We start from the raw sequence: 6,000 nt of genomic DNA, 5'->3' as shown, positions 1-6,000 counted from the left end.
ACACACACACACACATACACACACACCCACACTCACACACGCCCTCACACACACACACAGACACACACATACACAGACACACACACACACACACACACACACACTTGCAAGCGCATATAATTATAATTATTATATCTTATAATCTGACTGGTTTCGATAAAAAAAAGTGGCTCTTGTCTCACCAGTAGAAAGAAGAGTGTGAAGAAGAGATTGAGAATTACTGGATGATTTGTGGTCAAACGGTCAACGCTGGCGTCGTTATCAACTCTTACGATTGTTTGCCTAGTCGCCAAATTGGTCCCATTACTAAATACCGCGGCGTTTAATAACCACCTGCCATTTGCGATGTCTCGCGGCGATAATTGCGCCGTTATTAAATGTGGCGTGGAAAGTGTTTTCTCGGTTTTATCGTTGCTGCATAGACAGAGAAAAATACAAAATTGTCGCATTAGTCACTCTCGCCGTATTTAGCATGTACGTGGACCATAATTATGCCGCTGAAATCACGAAAGAAAGAAAGCGCGATAAAGCTTGTAAGCTTTTCACCACCAGGGAGCAGATGGTCATTAGCATTTGTGGGATCAGCGACAAATCAGGACAACGTATGACTTGGGTGGAGAAAAAACCGATAAGGAGGAGGATTATTAAAGATACACACACACACACGCAGACAGACAGACAGACAGACAGACAGACACACACACACGCACTAACGCACGCACGCACATACGTACACACACACACAGTAGCAAGGCAATTTTGTCTTTAAAACTCAAAGCATACCGGCAGGTGTTGAGAGGGGGGAGGGGTTGGGAGGGGGGGGGGGGGGTGGGGAAGAGGGGTTGGGGGACTGACTTGACAGTTTAAGGGGACTGACCGACAGAATGACACAGAGAGGGTGACTGATAAATAATATGTAGCTTTATTGTTACCGTGTGCATGAAACCAGTTGAAGGTGACACTGCACAAAGCAGCCCTGGGCAGCAGTTCGGGTGGCGAACAGTGAACGCAACAAAACACTGGGTTAGATCAGACCACGGTGCAAAATACCATTCTCGCTCACAGCTGTCGTCACATTCTGCACCATTGTAGTAGTCCTAATCCGATTATGGGCACTGAGGTTATATCACGCTGAACGGGTGGAGTATAACAATAGCACCCCTCTCACCCCATTCCACTCCTCTCCCAGACACCGCACCGGTAACATTTCTTTTTAGGTAAAGTGCGAGGTTGTTCTTATTCATCATCGTTTTCCAAGTTTTTTTTTTTCGCTGTTTGTTCAGTGTGTATGTAAGCTAATGTTCATACGAATAACTTAAAGTCCCGTGGAAGTGACGTCACATACTGAAAGACAAGTGCACATTTTGAGATTCAATTCAGCGTGACGACGAAGCTCACACAGCTGGCTTTATTTGGACGAAAAAGCAAATAGTGATGTTTCTTCCAACCCCAACCCCCCTCCCCACCCAAACCCACACATCTTTTTGTATGAAAAAGGTCACCAAAGAGAACATAAAAAAAATTCAACAAGCAAGCTAACAAATCGGACGTACGACGATATCCCTCAAGCCACGTTTGACTGACTGATGGATGGGGACACGATCCAAGGTCTGTGGAAATTCAGTGTAATGTTAAAACAGCTTTCAAGACTGATCACATCACACACACGTACGTACGAGTATACCATACCTGGGTTGGATGGAATGTTAACATAAACAGACACACACACACAGACACACACACATACTGACACACAAACACTGACACACACACACACACACATACTGACACACATATACTGACACACACACACTTACACACACACACACTGACACACACACACACACTACACACCTAATGCTATGGATTGAAGGGGAGAATATATATATATATATATCAAAAGTAATGACAGACAAACATTCGGTTCAACTTTTAGTGCAATAAACGGCTTGACTGATCACATCACACACATAATGTTGAGGAGGAGGGGTGTATATATTATAAGTGATGAGGCAAAGAGTCGGTTCAACGATCTGGCTCCAGGCAAAACGCCATCTATCGGGACAAACTAGGTCACATCAAGCCAACGCGTTGAGCACTCCAGGCGTTTTCTCATAATTATATATATCTTTTAAACAACACACTCTACTGTTAAAGTGTCCTTCGTAAAATCGCTACTCAGAAGGGAAAACAGCGGTTGTCAAAACAAACAAAGACCAACACGAAGAGGCAAAACAAGACAAGACCAGACAAAATATTCATCAACGAGAATAGCACAGGTGAAGGAGACAAGATAGCTGGGAGCCGTACCTTGGTGTCACAACCTCCTGTCGCTGTAACAGCTGAGAGAAAGCCTGCCACCACCAGTGTATATTACATGTACATAGATCTAGTAGCACAGGTCACAGTATTAGCTGAGGAATTAAAGGCAAGCTGGTGGACAATGTGGGAACAATCCCTGTGATATTCGTCAATGAAGAGTCATCGAAGGCTGTTTTGCGTTTTGGGGAACGTCGAAATATACACATTCGCTGGTCCCAATGCGCGGGTGGGGGCATTGCACGTGTTCTACACACACACGCACACACGCACACACACACACACACGTACGCACGCACGCACGCACACACACACATACACACACGCACACACACACACACACACACACACACACACACACGCACGCACAAACAGGTCATCGCATCACTGTGACAACATGGAACCGCTTTCCTCCAGTGTTGCCTTGAGGCGTCCGATGGCGGAATGCTTGACGGTCAAACTAAACACACTGAAAACAACGACACTGACTGACACGCCGGTAATAGTACTTGTGAAAACTGTTCACTAACAACTTGTTTTCCTTCAGTTTAACTGTTTCCCTCCCTCCCCAATGTTGTTTTTGTTCCCTCCAGCCGTTTTGTCCTGATTTCATGGTGCTTGGTGTGGTGGGTGTGTTTGTCCCCTCCTCCCTGAATCCCGTTCTGGCCTAGAGTCTTCCTCAGGAACATAAAACACAAAACCAAGCGGATCAAAGAAGAAGACAGACGACAGAAGAGAAAGGAGAACTACAGAGGTCACGATTCACGATACATAATGATAATTGAAAGTTTTAAAGAAAAACAAGTATTTGCACTTACAAGATAAACTGGCACAGTGTGAATCATCACTTGCCAAACAACCGCTTGATGAAAATCTGCTTCGTAATCGCGAGGCACTGAAGTTTCAACTAGAAGTCTTTGAGCATGAACGCTTAAAAAGTGCCCAAACACGATCTAGAATGAAATGGATTGATGAAGGGGAAAAAAATACAAAGTACTTTTTAAACCTTGAAAAATCTCGAGCCAGTGCAAAATTGTTTCCCAGCATCAAGCTTGATAATGGCGATGTATTAGTCGATCAGTTTGACATACTGCAGGCTCAAAAACACTACTTTGAAAACAAATATGCGTACAGTGACAATAGCATCAACATTGATAACGATACAGATTCTTTTTTGCAAAATTGTGAAACCCCTCGTCTGACAGAGGAGGAGAAGAAAGTTTGTGAAGGTGAAATAAGTGTTGAAGAGGCCTCTAGGGCGCTAAGTAAGTTAAATAACGGCTCATTTCCTGGCACTGACGGTCTTACAACTGAATTTCTGAAATTTTTCTGGGTCAAGTTAAAGGGCCTTGTTGTTCACTCCTATAATGCGTCGTTTCAAAACGGTCACTTGTCGCACTCACAAACGGCGGCTGTGTTAACCCTTATTCATAAAGGGAAAAACCTCCCGAAAGACAAACTCTCTAACTGGAGGCCAATTTCACTGACAAATGCAGATTACAAAGTGTTAGCAAAATGTTTAGCGAATCGACTATGTACTGTTATAGATAGCGTTGTACACGAGGACCAGTTGGGTTATATAAAAGGTCGGAACGTTAGTACTCATTTAAGAACAATTGATGATGTAATTGAATATTTCAGACTTAAAGAAAAACCTGGTGTACTATTAGCACTCGATTTTCAGGCTGCTTTTGACTCTATTTCCAAAAAATACATGCTTAGTGCCTTTAGAAGGCTAGGCTTCGGTCTAGACTTTGTTCAGTGGGTCCAAGTTCTTTTTGCTAATACAAGAAGTTGTATTGGCTATAACGGGTGGCTTTCCGAAGACTTTGAAGTGAATTCCGGGATTCGTCAGGGGTGTCCTTTCTCACCTCTGGCCTTCGTGATCGGTGTAGAACTTCTAGCGATTCGTTTTAGACAGAGTGTAGAGCTAAAAGGGCTAAACGTAGCAGACAACATATTAAAAGTATTGTTATATGCTGATGACATCACCATGTTTCTAAGAGACGAAGAAGACATTAACTGTGTTTTAGAAATACTGGAGCAATTTACTTTAATATCATGTCTTAAGTTAAACATGCACAAGTCCGAAATGATGTTGAATGGTTCCAAAAGAAATGAAAACATGGATGATTTTGGCTTTAAACGCGTAAACCAGATAAAAATCTTAGGAGTTTACTTCTCAAACGCTAAAAGCGCATCCGAAATTGAGATGAACTGGCAAGAAAAAATCGCTAAAGTTAAAAGAATAATTCTAAACTGGGAAAAACGAAATCTGGGTATTCTCGGAAAAATCTGCGTAATTAAGAGTTTTTTGTTATCACAGTTTGTGTATGTGTTACAGTTCATCTGCTTGCCAGATAAGGTACTGAAAGAAATCAACACTCTACTGTATAGGTTTTTGTGGAGGAAACGGGACTGTAATAAGAAAGCATTTGAAAAGGTGAAAAGGGTAGTAGTCAACAGTAACACAGACCAGGGCGGGGTAAATATGATAGATATCAAGGTGATGCAAGACTCATTCCTGTGTCAATGGTTTATTAAACTGTCGAGTAAGGATGTGAATGGCACGTGGACATGGATACCAAGAGGAACATTTCAATCTTTTGGAAGGAACTTAGCTTGTTTTAGTACTACTATAGGAACAAAAAAATTCAAAGGCTTTCATCAGATTAAGTCTGTTTTTTGGCAACGTGTTGCCTCGACATGGCTAGATTATAGTAAAACTCCATGGCATGGATCCTTAAAAATGACGTGTCTTTGGAATAATAGTGGTATAGTCAACCAGAATCAGGTTATTTATTATCAGAAATGGGCTCAGAAAGGGTTTACATATGTGAATGATGTGTTGCACAACAATACTATTATGCCATTTGAAATGGTAAATGAAATTTTAGGGCCCTCGCCAAATCTCTATCTGGAATACTTGGTCGTTAGAGCCGCTGTCTCCAGATACTTGAGAAACAACCCAGAGTTTGTGACATCTGATATTAACGAACAACACTATTCAGCCTTTAACGGTACGAACCATATGACTGCAAACCTGATTAGGCAATTTATTGTAAAGACGAAGTATTCCACTCCCTGTTCTGTTTTATTTTGGAAAAATACATTTAATTTTGACGTCAATGAAACATGCTGGTCTATAGCAAAAAACGCAACAAAAGAATCAAGACTACGAGAATTGCACTGGAAAATTGTTCACAACATCTATCCTACAAACATTCTTCTACAAAAAATGGGACTGTCCGACAGTGAATATTGTCCATACTGCACACACGAAAGAGACTACATCGAACATTTTTTCTATGATTGTAGTAAAGTTAAGCCTTTATGGAAACACGTCGAAAACACTATACTAGATAAAACTGGTGTACGTGTTAAACTTAACGCAACATCTGTACTACTTGGGGTTGTTTGTGTTGAAAATGCAGGCAACGTATGTCTAGATATCATTAACCATTTAGTTCTTATTGCTAAAATGTGCATTAGCAAATTTAGATACGGTACTCCCGTAAATTTAACACTCATGTTTGAAAATGAAATGAAACTTCGTGTTTCACAATACCCTTTACACTATGCACTTTTTTCATAATTGCAAAATTTGAAAATAAAGGCGTTGTCCACAAAAAAAGAAAAAAAAAATAAAAACTCCATTATGACACCGCCACAAACAACACT

The 6,000-nt window shown here is 41.3% G+C and overlaps 1 protein-coding gene across 1 annotated transcript in view; it reads right to left on the bottom strand.

Moving 5' to 3' along the window:
• LOC138981314 (uncharacterized) overlaps positions 1-6,000 on the bottom strand; it is a 125,731-nt gene that overhangs the window by 114,953 nt on the left and 4,778 nt on the right. The window lies entirely within an intron of this gene.

Source organism: Littorina saxatilis, linkage group LG12 (assembly GCF_037325665.1).
Source record: "Littorina saxatilis isolate snail1 linkage group LG12, US_GU_Lsax_2.0, whole genome shotgun sequence".
Classification (NCBI taxonomy): domain Eukaryota; kingdom Metazoa; phylum Mollusca; class Gastropoda; order Littorinimorpha; family Littorinidae; genus Littorina; species Littorina saxatilis.
Note: the sequence above shows the minus strand (reverse complement) of the source record. Positions and strands in the feature narration are given on the sequence as shown.